The sequence below is a fragment of the Cupressus sempervirens genome, chromosome 3 (assembly GCF_028749045.1).
Source record: "Cupressus sempervirens isolate cs-2001-9-10 chromosome 3, ASM2874904v1, whole genome shotgun sequence".
Lineage (NCBI taxonomy): Eukaryota > Viridiplantae > Streptophyta > Pinopsida > Cupressales > Cupressaceae > Cupressus > Cupressus sempervirens.
In genome coordinates, this window is record NC_143120.1 from 1,071,611,864 (window position 1) to 1,071,627,569 (window position 15,706).

A 15,706-nucleotide genomic window follows, 5' to 3' on the forward strand; every position below is an offset into this window, starting at 1 on the left:
AAGTTCCAACATCTTGAATTTGTAGAATAAGAATTGTTTCGTAGCGAATGGACATGATTGACAATAAATCATCATATAAAAAGACTCCTGTGTGAAGCATGAATAGAAAAGGAAATGAATATGGGTGATAGGGAAGAGAATTCAATAATAGAGGCTTTTAACTTTAGTTATATATAGTCATGATATGGGTAATGCACAACTGCCTCCTGGATTCACGTTCCATCCCATAGATGAAGAGCTCATAACACATTATCTCATTAGAAAATTTTTAGACAGAAATTTCACAGGAAGGGCCATTACTGAAGTGGACCTCAACAAGTGCGAGCGTCAGGGAGGGTTCAATTCCCTCCTTTATTATTTACTGTGCGTATAATCCTACACACCCATTTGATATTGAATGATATGTAATGAATGCTAAGTGTTTGTGCTGAGTGCTGAGTAAGGCTTATCTGTTTGGCACAAAAGAAAACTTTAAGTCTTGTACCAAGGAAGCAACTAAGCTAATCTCTTTGTCAATAAGGGTGCAGTTTTGCTAGTGTATCCTTCACAATTGTTGTATCTACAAATTTTGAGGAATGATCCTTGATCTTCCTCTTACAATCAGACATACATTTGAGATCTACCATAAGAGTGGGGACCAATGTGAAAATCTGAGTCTAAGTTGATGATAATTTCCTATAAATGTTGTTCTATCCAATTTTTGTTACAGGATATCAAACAATCAGCCCTTATTCAAGATTGGATGTGTTTCTTGTTATAATGGAATTTCAAGGCCTTCGCCTACTTTGATGTTTTTGATGTATGATTTTGAATAAATATATTAAATACAACATTAAAATATACCGCCTTAAATGTATGTTTTCCATGGGTGTTTAAATAGTGAAATAATATTCACTTTATATGTTGTATGGGAGGAATTTTTGTTTTTTGTTATTTCAAAGCCTTTCATATGAAATGGTGGTTCCTTGATTGTTTTGCTCACTATCAAGATATTTGCCAAATGGTAAAATTAAACTACCATCTTTGGAACTTATCAATGAACAATTCTTGGAAAGTAAAATGCATAGTAAATATCACTATAAATCCACAATTTACAAAGGTGTTGAAGCTTCCATTGTGTACCCATGAAGCAAGCTAAACATACTTATAGTAATAGAGATCAAATACTGCATAACTGCCTTTTGTTGTTCAGTCATCTTGGTGTAGCACTTCATTTCTATGGATATTTAGTGCTAAGGCTTTTGGTACCTCTTCTGCATCTCCTGCTTGTAGTTGCTTCCAGTCTTTTTGATCTTAATAATTTTAGTCGTCTAGCTTGTCTTTTTGCTAGTTTTTTGATGGCATGTTTTTCTTGCAACCTTTGGGTTATAATTTCAATTACCTTGAGCTTCTTTATTACTTATAATTTCTACAAACTACAATGTTGGATGTTATTGTTTACCAGTTAAGTCTGCTTAGGAGTAATAACAGTATCATGACAAAGTTGATTAAAAGGTACAGTATGATGATGTCTGGCACAATATGTTCATGTTTGTTCATGTATGTTCATTTCTTGACATCTCTGTTTCTCAGGCTTCTCTAAGATTCTCATCTTACTCCAACAATCAATGTAGTTGGCCTTCTTAAAATGATGCTTGCCCTCATGAATAACCATAAAGTGACTGTGTGCTTTAGTTAAATTAAACAATGGACAGACATCTGTTTCTAAAAATTACCCATGCATGGGTAAACTCCAAATCGACAAAGAACGATACAACTTTGAGAAGAAACATTGATTAAAGCTCACACTAATGGTTCCTTAAATTACAATATGATGAGGTCCATGCAAAGAACTAAATAATGTTGTGGATCTTTAGTAGACAATTGTGAAACATGAATGATGTTTTCTCTTCCTAAGTATTTCTATGGCAACACCTTAACCAAATCATAATGATTGTAGCTATCAGATCTCAATGACTGATCTATATCACCAATTCTAATGGATCTAATTGGTAGGAGTTACTTTGTGATGGCCTAAAAAGAAGAGTCAAATCAAGGGAGAATCTTCTCGTGATTTTCATAAAAATAAGCTGATTTATGTTGGACTGCAATTATAGAAGGAAGAAAAAGAGAAACTAGATAGATAGAAATAGAAGAGTTGACAATGCAATCCAATAGAGCAATAGAGAAGAAGAGCTCAATCAACTTCATACACGTTGCAAGTAAGAGAAGAAAAATAGTAGAGCCAAAGAAAAAAATTAAAAGAGCCTATCTATAAGTTTGAAGAAAAAGACACCTATTGTAAAAGAAATTCTGAAATCTGGCCTCTTATTCCTTTCTTTTCTTGACACCTATTGTATATCTAGTCTAATACATCTTGACACTTTCCTCAACAGAGTTTACACTGTTGTTTGCTATACATATATTAGATTACAATAGTAACATCATAGAACAAACTGTGTATAATAAGACACCAGATACTTAAATAGTCCACACAAGAAGGCATCAAAAGCAATAAAAGACAATTTAGAGAGGTTCATAATGATGAGTTAACGTGCATGGTTTTCCTATACGCAATATTGCACTAATTGTTCACAGTAGACAAAATATATGTGCATTGTTAGGCAGCTTCTACCTAACAAAGCCTACTCTTAAGTTCCCATAATCAAAAACTGTATGGTATGAACTCATGAAAATATCTCCAAGAATCCTAAAAAAAAATCAATGTTTACAAAAAATTACTCTAAATCTATGTTTGCAAATAGAAAAGGAAAAATTACATGGCACAACATACCATGTCAGACCCAATTGGTGGAGGAACATCCACGCCCACAAATTCGCTTAGGCACCTAGCAGCAACACCTTCACCAACTTTCAAAATATATGCTTCCTGCAACACCCACATGGAATGGATTAAAATATTTCTTAAAATAGTGAAAATTAAATATGATACAATACATCCATTTAGAAAAATGAAACATATACTATGAAAATTAAATAGAGATCCTAGTGCACTTTTCAGTTGTCTTAGCATTGAGACATCTATTGACAATAAGTATGTGACTAGGTCATATAATTTCAATCTTATTTCTAAGAGTAAAAATGCAAGGGAATGTTAACTTCCAATTTATGAATAGAAGGACAACCTGTTAATAGAGTTCTAGGATATATTTGGAGAACAGTATACAAATATGATTTATGGATAGTAAAAAGGATTTGTAAATGGAGTTTAAGGTTATATTTGGATCATAATATATAAGCACGAAGTATTAGCCATTGATCTATTGACACATAATCTTTATGATAATCATTGACTTGTACATAAGGATGTTATTCAAAGGTGTGCATCTATGTATTCATAACAATCTTGGGAGTTCTTGCATGTGTGGCTGGCAGGATCTATGCTGCCCATTTGTTAAGTGCAAACACAAAATATGACTGTGTTGGGTGGATGGAAAAAACTTGTGCTACTTGTCTCGATGGAGATCTCCACATAGTTGAAGAAATCCCAGTTGCCAAGCCTGCTTGAGATTATCATATTTGTTGCACAATGTAAAAGTAGAGAAATTGTTTGGGAGATTTGGAGAATGGGATTTTATGATTGTACTTTATTTTTATCATGGGTTTGAAGGATTTTTTGTTCCAAATTGAGTACTTGGATTAAAGAATTTCTTTGCTTTGAGTTACTATGTTCCCATGAAAACATGACACTGTGCTAAATAACTCCAAGTGCTGAATTGCTCTATGGAAATGTTGGACCTGTCTCTTGGCAGCAAAAGATTTCCTCTCAAATTTTAAGAGGAGACTTTTATGTTGGAATCTGGAATTAAAAATCTGCTTATTAAAAGTTCATAGAATATAGAGAAGATCAAATGCTAAGCTTTTTAAAGAGATATAAAAAACACAAAACACTATTATATGCTGCTATGTACAAGATTACTTTCTATAATTATATGTTTTTGTAGATCTATACTTTTATAAACTTTGTTTTATTATATAAAGCCTTAGTTATGCTTTCAAATCAAACATCTATCGGCGTCTCCTTGCACCTCCTTTTGGTGCAAGTGCTAGTTATATATGAATTGTAACGAGAACCTTTTGAAATCACACACTGATTATTCTTTTGTAATGATAAGTCACTCTATGCTATTAAAAACTTTCAATAATAATAATAATTCATAAGCAGTTATATCCAAAAGCTATCACTATGAAAAAATCTTACCCTCTTATCCTTACTTTCTTAATCTCAAGTCACCATTTATTATTTGTGGTGGAGAGTACACAAAAGTTTCCTAAATGCCCAATTGGGAAATATGGTCTGATGAAAAGTCATTATCAAGAATGAAGAATGAATATAATGTGGCAAAAAAACAAGACTGCAAGGCGACAGTTAATGGCTGGTTGTAATGCCAAGTGTTTCTTTCTCTTCTCTGCAATTGCTACTCGAGTAGATTTTGATTTATCCCATGCGATGAACTCATACATTCAATATTCATCAACTTCTTATTATGTGATTAGTGAGGTTTATCTATTGATCCATCTAATATTTCTTCTTCCTTTACCTCCTGCACATTGAATCTACCTTGAAGTTTCCAAAGCTCTTCTGAAAACTCCATTTTGTGCATATCCCATGGTTTATAGCTTTCAATAAGACCACATTTCGGTTAGCTCCCATTTTGCCACCGGCATAGAAATTACTGGCAAAGGGTATAGAATTTGGCTTTGCCTCTGCCATTGCTACTGGTATGAAAAGTTCTAAACCTATTTTAGTGAATCTATAAATGTATCTATTAGACGAATCTACTTGTGTCTCTGACAAAAGTTTTCCCATCTAAAAATTTTTCTACATGTCTAAAATAAATGAGAATGATGAAGGTAAAGAGGGAACAAAGGATCCCTAGTATTGGTATGTTAGCTGTTTGGCTTCCTTTGCTGTTGGATTTTGGGGATTGTTTGCCCTTGTTTGTGCAAGGAAAGCACAACGAAGAAGATATGTCAACATGGTGGATGAAGCTGCTATTAGCTTTTGTGATTTGGTTTCAAGGAGTTAAAAGGTTACCCAAAGCCAAATCATAGATTTCAGCTCAAGATAGTGCTTCTACTTCATGAACAATAAAACAAGAGATGCATTTCTAAATCTAGATTTTGTAGTAGTAGGAAGACCTTGCAAAACTAGTGGCAAATCACATTCAATATTGTAGAAGAAGAGTATTGTAGCAGCATCATTTGCATCTTCAAACTATGTATGCAGAAACTATCTATATAGAAGATTAGAATTTTGAGAAAGAAAATACATATTTTAATTACAGATATTTCTCACCACTTACTTCTAATTGTTAATTGTTAGTATAACACATTACCTTGTTAATAAATTTATTATACTAATTAGACTAAAAAATTAGAAAAGCAGTTGCCTAGTAAAGGGGAAAATGAATCTACCCTTGTCTCTGACAAAAGTTTTCCCATCTAACAAAAGTGTCAACATGGTGCTCAAGAATGTTAGATTTGTTAAAGTTGATAAAAATGCTTGGGTAGAGGAAATCAAAGAGATGCCACTATTTATCATTGTGAATGATGAACTTGTCAATATCATCAAATTGATCGAATATGGACTTCATCATCAAAAGAGATAGAAGAATCAACAAGTGTGTGATCATGATAGAACATGATCATCAAAAGAGATAGAACGCGAGCATGATTAGAACCATTGATGTAAAAAATTGTACAATTAATTTAGAAGTATTTGTACTATACCTATGGATTGTGGAAAGTTGATAGATCAATATTGGTATCTATTTTGTTAAAATCTTTAAGATACTAAAAATATATCATCCTCCTTACTAGTTGTAGTGAATCATACTTCTTTGATACTTCTTCCAAGTTTCTATACTTATATTCCTTGTGACACTATCTTGAAATGTTCTTTTTCAACTAAGTAATATACTATGTATGAGATAGATTAGATTTCCACTGTCTATTACAATTATTGTTTTGCGTCTGAATTTCACTATGAGTTTTTTGTTTGCATCAATGTTTCTGATCACTCTCATCTTGATGATGGTTCATGGAGTGTAATCTGAAATGTTCTTACAAAAAAAATCATCCAATAAAATATAGAAGCAAAACAATAAAATATGTCATATTTTAAACAACAGTAGAAAGAATTGACTTATATCATCCTTGTTTTCTCTTTTGTCATCCTGATGATAGATCATAGAACATGATCCCAAATATTAATAGAGAAAAACCCAAAAGCTCAGATACAATATAAACCATTTTGACACTTTTCCCCTTTACTACGCTATTCTCTTCTTTGGATCAACAAACCTTTTTTTCTTGATTTTTCTCTTAAACTTTCCAAAACACCAAGAAAATAAACAAGCTTTTTAGATACCCTTTTGGGAGTTCTATAACATACTCAAAACTTAATATGGACTCCTTTGGAAAAATATGCCAAAAATCATGGTTGTCACTATTTTTCAAGGGTAAAACATGAGGTTTTACAAAGAAACTATGCAATATACTTATCCCAACTCCACCAAATTCATAGATTCATCATATTTTGTGCCTAATTAGACAAATCCATCAATTTCATCCTACGAGGACTTTTGATATGAAACCCCCAAATTCAAGCCTTAAAACCCTCAAAATCAAGGGTATCACCAATCTAGGTCAAGCACACACTTCCAGGATCTAAAACTTAGGATTCACCATCCACTCATCATGTATTCAAAGAATATCAAATAAAAAGTATACCTTGTTAAGCTAGATGTACGGCTGCATAACACCTAGCACTCATTTGGGTACCCAAATTAGTCCTTCCAGCACTCAACTTTGCATTTCTTTCACAATAACTTGCAAATCTTCACTTTTATTGCATATTAGAGGTTAGTTGGGTATGTTAGTGCTATGGGTTCCATCCCAAGAAGTAGTTAAGAGTACACATTGGATGGAACCCTCATTTCTTCACGTTAAACTAGGCGAAACTGTGACTTTCAGCATGATAGCAGTAATAAAGATTTAAACCTATTAATAAATGTATTAAATCTGATTCAAAGTCTCTTAATAATACTTTCCAAACATGAATGAAAGATTAAACCACCAAAATATGCTTCAAATGTGCAAGAAAACTCAAAATTTTTATTCAATTCTTGGTTGTCCGTACAATTTCTATACTATTCCGTACATACCAATATAGACACTAGTCATATTAAAAGTTAATTTACTTCAGGATTGAAGATGTTTGGTGATAAAATGTGTATGGGGGGATCAATTATGAAGTGTTTATGCAATTATTTTGTTATGGTGATATGGTTAGAGGTCCTATTGAACAGGCCCTAGATTAGTTACCCCAAAACCAAGGGTTTGGTGGAAAATGTGTTGTGTAAAGGGTAGAACCTTAAAATCTTGAAAATCTATTATTTCTCAACCCATAGAAGGACTATTTCACCCTTTGGAATCGTAGGGTTTAGTGGAGTTGTGGGTTGCTATGTAAAATTGGAGAATTAGGCCTAGTGTGGATAGGCTAGGGGTATCAGATCTTGGGTATGGTCCAAAATGGTTGATATTGAAACTTAGGGAGGATGTATAGATCCCAAAAGGGTATCTTAATCAGGTTTTAGTTTCCATAGTTTTTTGGGAACTATTGGAGAGAAATCCAAATTAGTGACTAGTGAGGGCTACTAGCTTTAAGGCTAGATATGAATGTTGGGTAAGAGATTAGTTGTCCAAAATGAATGGATGGATGGAACATGGTGGAAAGGCCATGAGGAGATGATTCACAAAGGAAGAATGAAGGTTGAAGCCTTGGAAGCAGTTATGGTGTTTGGGAAACTCTAAGTGCACTTGGGGTAGCCTGGAAGGTAAGTCCTTGAGAGGACATTGGAGTAAAGAGTTGTTGCTAAATGAATGGATTTTCTATCTCATATGAAGAAGATGGATACCACACACCACCTTTGGATCATAGACTAAGAGTGCATTGCGCTTGTTATGGCGCTTGGGAATGTAGTTTCTTCATGTGATGCATTGGTCTTTGGGATCAATCTCGATTGGGTGTCAATGTTGGGATTTCTCAACAAGAAGTAACAGAACTGGTTGGGATTCACTAGAGTGACCTTCGAAGATATGAGGATGAAAGTTTCAGACATTTAGGTGTTATTCACCATTTGACTAGTCACTTTGTGTCCCTGTTACATTTGGAGATTGATTGGGACAAGATTCTCAATAAGGATTGGAGCATTGATCAAATTGGTACACTTGAGATTGTTTCTTGGAAATCCTTGGTGAAGGAAGGCTCGTTCCTTTAATTGTGAACTTATTGGTTGGTTGCAGACCAGCCACACCACTCTGTAGTTTGCCATAATAGTAGAGATTTGACAAGTTCTTCTTGGCCAAGGCAGGGAGAGTTCATAGTCTCAGACTCGTGCAAGCTTCTTCCAGCCACTTCTGAGGCAGTCTGGACTAAGGCATTACTCAAAATTCATGCTAAGACTATAGGCCACTCCTATGCTTTGAATATGAGTGTTGAAATTGGTGATATCAAAATGTATTTCACAAATTCATGTTATGGGTAGTAGTAGTTGTGGATCATTTTAGACCTACCACATGCGAAGTGTCCATTTTATGTTAGTTTGAGCTTCACTTGGTTTCAAGAATACTATAATAATCTCTACTTAACAAGGCCAACCACGTGAAGGTGGAAGCTCGTCTAACCTCACCCCCCTCCCCATAACATCAATCTAAAGTACCCATTATCATCTAATTACATACTTCATTGATTCATTCATCCATTTATGAACCATAACATTCAATCAATACAATCACATAACATTCATTAATATGATATAAAATTCATTAATACACAATACTAATCAAGACTTCATTAAGACATAAAAATATTCATTAACATAAGATAAAAATCAGTATTAGTATGCATCATTCATACATAATTACTTAAAACAAAGTTCTTTCATTATCCAACAAGGTTTATGAAAGAAGATTTTTAAAACATCATTTCTTCTTTTTGTTTTTATGAGCTCTCTTAAGAAAAGTGCTCATAGGAGCATCCATATCTGCATCATTCTCCTCCTCTTCTAGCACGTGTAATGTCAAATTACAATGGCTCCTTCTCTTTGCAGGAGCAGGAGGCTGCTGCACTAAAGGGGGCTCTATTGCAAGAACAAGTGAATGGGATAAATTGGCATACTCTTTTTCTTTTTTTAACTGTTATCAGTCTATAATTAAGTACTAGTAAAACATAACATGCATTTTTCTTACCTGACAATGCCACATCATGTACATTAACATTTTGATTTGCCACCATGTCAACATGTTGAACACTTGGAACATGTTCCACTCCTTCGACATGATGTTCAACATGCTTTGAAATATTCAAAAAAATATTATCATGAGTGATGGATTCATTTTGAGCACTGCACATGAAATATGAGTCAATAAATTTGACTCAAATACTACATAGTTAAATCATGATAGCAATATCACAATATTTACTCTATGAAATTTGTTAGAAAAAATGATTTATCAAAGTACAGAGTTGGAAATCATTATCAACTATTGATCAAAAGCTGAAAGATCCCTATTTTAAAATAATGAATATGTTTCAGCAACCAGAGATAATCTTTAAAGTAGTGTTAGAGAAATAAGAACAAAACTATGTGAATGTTCCAAACCATATAATAAATTGCCTTGCTAATTTATAAACCTGGTTCTCATTGCTCAAGAATACCCTAAATACATAATACAAGAAATGCAAACTACTATGATTTAATAAACAACAAATAGCCAAGAGAAAAGTCTCAGCTCAAATGAACAAAATCTCATGTACACTGCAATGGAATTGAGCAGCAACACAGAGACACCTTCTAGTGATGAAAACTATAGTTATGGATTTTCAAATCATACATTAAAATAGCCTCAACGATATGAAGACTTGGTGGTAATGGCTCACAAACTAATATCAATACTTTGTGTTTGATATGTAGTAATTTAATCTAAAACCACAATCAATCAAAATATTTTTGACCTTCTCCTGGCAGGGTATTATCATATAATGTACAGGACCATAACTCTTGCAATCGAAAAAGTTACACTTAATGCACCTGTTCATCATCAAAACCCAATTTTTCTAATTGAAAACTACTAACAAAAGCTCTTCATTTAGCTTAGATTGCAGAAGAATCTTCCTACCTAAAATAATTCAAACAATCTTCCTTTGTGAAGGTGCTCTTAGGGTAAATTCAACAAGGTCTTGCAACCAAACCAATTATGTCATTTTGTTCACATCTGTACTATAAACTTGGGAGAATCCTTTGCTAAAATAGTACATAATCCTGAGAATGATCATTGCTTCTTTCCAATATTACTTAACCCACATTAGAAAAATAGTAGATAGTAAGGAGAGATAACAGTTTTCCTGAAATCATGTTATATTTTCGTTACCATTTGCTTCATAGTGATTACAATCTGTAATCCTCTTTCAACTATGACCAATATTTGAACTTAGATGGTGTATATTCAAAAAGACTCTCGACAACTATAAAGTATAAAGATACACACATCTTAAAGACTGGGAAGTCAAGTCTCTCATGTCATTTGAGATGCATATTCTTGAGGATGCTAATAAGTGGTCTTTTATTATATTTTTATTAGCATGGAACCCTCACTTGGAGAAAAGTTTGAAGAGGTTGTAGTCTTTAAACAATACATTTTCTAAAAGATCTGCATAATGAGCATAGAATATATGTTTGGATAAGACCATGCTTGGACAATAAATGGAAGGAGAACATTTCATATTTCTGATTGCATAATTAATTTCCAATAGAAAATTAATACCTCCACTACCATAATGCACTTTATGGCCTTCGTCATGAGTAGGTTTTGTGGTAGGATATGAAGGCTGCAATAAAATGTTATGCACATTGTTATGTAGTCAATTTACGTTCAAAACTAATACCAAAAAAGAAAAGGATCAACTATTCAATTTCATTTACTTTTCATCTAACCAATTTGCCTGTGAGATATCATTTGGTGAACTAGATTCTTGAGCAAGGCTTATAGATTCTTCATGTAGGCGTGCAACCACGAATTTATAGCCTTCCTTCAAGGCAAGTTTTATATCTTCATTTGTGACCTCCACATTGAATTCTATGCCCTATATTTTTTGCTTAATATCATCAGTATTGTATGTATGGTTTCACGAAACAAAATTGTTTGCAACATTATAGTAAAATTTTTTATTTCATATCATTGCTCCTACTTACAACTCGAGACTGGAGATTCATATAGCCACCAGAGCCAAGTTTGTCTTGGCCAAACTTTTCTAGTCTCGCTTTTGTAGCCACGGATGTGTCCTACAATCTATGAACAATTTCAAACATCTTAGATTATATATTTACAAATATGAATAATTAGTGCATGATTACAATGTACTTAATACTATCATGGCATACCTCTTTTTGCCTTGTGCTACTTCATTACCTCTATCTTCACATAGCCTTTTCTCCTTTGCATCTTCTACTATTTCATTCCACTCCATTGGTGGAATCATAGTTGGACAGTCGTACTTTGGGTTATCCTTAAGAGCCCTTCTATATTGATCCCTCACAGTTTTTATATGCTTTGCTGCTCTTTTGAGAAGTAGGCCATTGTCAAACATGTCTTTTCCAAATTTCTCATCAAAAGATGCAATGAGCTGATTTTTTAATTCCATGGTTTGTAAATTCCACCTTTTTAAAAACAAATAGATTGTTAGATCAATAGCTTTAATATATTATAGTAAATGAAAGAAAAGAAAAATTATGTACAAATGATATGAAACTAAGTACCTTTTATGTATGGTGGGTCCGAATAGTCTCAATGTCATATGAAAAAGATGTTCAAAGAAAACATTATTACGTACAAAAATATAAATGATTTATCAGTCCAAAACAAGTAATATAAAAATAAATTAAATTTACACTTTAAATAAAAACAAATTTAAAGCACCTGGAAGCTTTCGTTCTTTTAACGGAAACATAGTTTTCTTATTCAGCAATAATGTCCCTTCATATGAACCAGTACTAATCACACGAACTGCTCGAGGAAATGGGTCAACTTCAGCAGTACTGCTCTCTGCTGGTCTATCAACTGAAACATCGTGACAATTAAAGTAGACACCAAATGAATTAAAGCATACTTATGGATATAATCAAATTGAAGAAATTGACTGGCAAAATTTTTTTTTCCTCGCATTCCATTAAGGATTTAATTCAGGATAATCAAATAGTGTATTAACAGGATAATCAAATAGTGTATTAAAGATACCATATTTTTAGAATTCATGATATATTGTTTTTTATGTCTATGATAAGATAATGTGTGATTTTTAATCATCTATGTTTAGGATAGCTTTCAATGGTCCATGGTCTGTTATCATAGTGAGAGTTCAAGAATATAAAAGTATCTATGCACATACATTGTAGAGAAACATAAAAGAAAAAATTAAAATATATTTTTTAAATGATGTTTCAGTTTACTTTTGGATTCAAAGGTTAGAATGTTTTTTCCATGTGAATCTGAAATATAAATTCAAAAAGTAGCACAAAATCTTGCCTATGTAGTACAATATATGTATGTATGCGTGGTGTGTGTATGCATGTGTTTGTGTGTATGCAGGCTTCTGTAGACATCGTTTAAGCATTGATATGCTACTTTTTTGTTCATCAACTTGTACAAATACATTACAAAATATAGCAAAACAAGGTTTTACCAGTTCTAATGGGCATAGATGAGGATGTTTGCATGGCCCTTGTTGCCGACAATGCACTAGGCAATAGTGGACCGACAACCAAAGGAGGAGTCCGCATGTCATCATGAGCTGAGGAATACAATATTGTTAGCAAAGACATTTTCAATGGATAAAGATCAAATGGGATACTAGCTAGAAATGTCCACAAAAAAAAAGTAAGTGTTATAATGTTGATGAAAACAAACAAAGTGCTACTTACACGAAGGTTGTGCGCAATGACCATCACCATGTTCACCATGTGATGTCACAATTGGCACAAATGTCTATACAAGTACACATAAAATTAGAGATCAAGATCCATAAGATAGTATAAAATATTCATATCTATTGAACTTCTATTATTGCTTTAGTCAAATTACTGCTTACTTGCAAAGATTGGATTCTACGGCCCAATTCTGTTCTCAATGCCTCTTTCTCCTCACTTTTCTCACCCTCGATGATAATGTTAACAAGTTCATCAGTGTATCTTTGCTTGATTTTCTGGGTGATGAACATAGGGTCAGTACTAAGGGTGATGTTATGTAGATATGAAGCCTGTATTTTAGATCGCATTTGATCAGCGATCATTCTAGCTTTTTCCTATCATTTGTGACATTAAATATTAGTAAAATTTCATCAAAACAACTCCAAAGACATAAAGAAAAGAACATAATAATATGACATTTGTTTCTATATTAACATTAAAATTTACAATATTTAATGTTTACCTCTACTGAAGGTGTCTGAGATGGTGCATCCATATCGCCCTGTGAAAAAAATTAGTAAGTCTTAGAAATCAACAACAAAATTAAAGTAATAGACTTATCAAAAAAAATATTAATAATAAAGTAGATTGTATATGTAAATCATTTGTCTTAAGTTAAAAATTTAGTGTAACTAATATGTATATCTAAAAAAAAATTGACATGTTCTACTTAATGTTTATATGTGTACATATGGTTTAGAAAGAAAAGTTTGGTCGTACAAGACCCCATTATAGTTGACATTGATCCTAGTTGGACATTTCATTGATCATCATGATCTTCATCCATGTCATCATCATCATCATCATCACCATCATCGTACTTGTCACTTTGATCGTTGTCATCACCACCACCATCTTCTTCGCCATCATCAGCATCTTCATCGCCATCATTATCATCTTACTCACCATCATCATCATGACCATCATTGCCATGATCATGATCATCATCAACATCATCATCATCATTATCACCATTATCATCAGCATGACCAAAATCATCACATCTTCTTCATCTTCACCACCAGGTAACTGTTGCTCCTGATAATCATTTACTTCCTCTTCTACTTCTTCAATTTTGTCTTCTTCGATCGCATTATACTTTACCGGCCTTCCTCTTGGGTCATGTCTAACAACAAATGACCAACTTGGTTTCTGTGGAACACCAAAATAAAACACTTGCTCACATTGGCTTGGAAGAACATAGGGCTCATCTCCGATTGGCTCAAATGACCTTGTATTAATCATAGTAAATCCACTATCATGTTCAATAATAGTCCTATTAGGATCATTTCGATTCAGTCATAACCTGAACCATTTGATGACAAATAGAACTATTTTGAATGAATTAAAGTTGCACTCAAGTATATCATCCAAAATTCCATAGTATTGATTTTCAGATCATTGAGGATGTATGTCAGTTCTAGATGAAATATTGGTGACCGCAAAGACAACACTTATCCCAAAATCACATGTTTTCTTCGTTTCATTTGACTTTTTTGTGCGGAATTTATAGCCATGTTAGTACATAGCTTTGTGGTGTTTGACCTGCAATTATTCAAACATGTCAAGATTATTTGCATCGATCTGTGAGTTGATATTAAACTTATGTCTCATGATTAGTAATCTTATGCGTACCTTTGTATCTCTTAAGCCATATATTAGATCAAGTACCATTTGTGTAATAGTGGGATCTCCATTACGATGAGCTTCTTTAACCAACGATACAACACCATCCCATGTTAATTAGCGACCATTTTCTTGAGACTGCTCAATCCATACCGTCATCCAATCAAGATTGTTTGCAATATACAAGTGTAGTGCATCCCACTCACGACCAACTATAAAGAAGACAATTACACTAGTTAGAAACAACTTATATATATTGATGATGAATAATAATTATTGAACTACAAAAAAAAAAAAAAAACTTATAATTACCTCTCACCCTCCTCAATCTACCTTTCCCCCTTAGGTACTCCCCTTCAAATTTGTTATTAGAGTTGGGATCCCAAATGCAATCTACATTGATATCTGCTACAAACTTTGGAAGATATTTAGTAATGTACACCATGGTCTGGTATATCATATATCCCTCTATCATAGAACCCTCAGGACGTGCTCTTTGTCGAACCAAGCCCTTCATAAATTTAAAGTGCCTCTAAACCATCCACATTGATCTAGTTTGTACAGGTCCACACAATTCAATCTCCTCAACTTGATGTATGAGGTAGTGTTCTTGAGCATTGAAAAAGGTTGGAGGTAAACAATTTTGCATTTCACACATAAGCTATGGATTTTTTCTCTTCCAATATTTTATATCTTTTTTGTCAATTTATTTAGATGATAACCACCTAAAAGAGATTCAACACACAAAACCACATAAACAAGATTTTAAATAAAATTATACAATAGATTTAAGAGAAAGCTACAAATCTACGAAAAAACACTTCTAACCTCATGTATTTTCCAAGATCATATATAACTTGTTTAATACTGTTGTCAAACTATTGTGGAAGGGATAGAGGTAGGACAAACTGCAATCATTAAAAATGATCATTTCAATATATTATTAAATAATGCAATAGGTAGTACATTCAATCTTACAAATATACTATAAATGGAGAACATGACTTACCTTGACGAAGGTATGCCAATCATGTGTTTTCAACCCAGGCCCA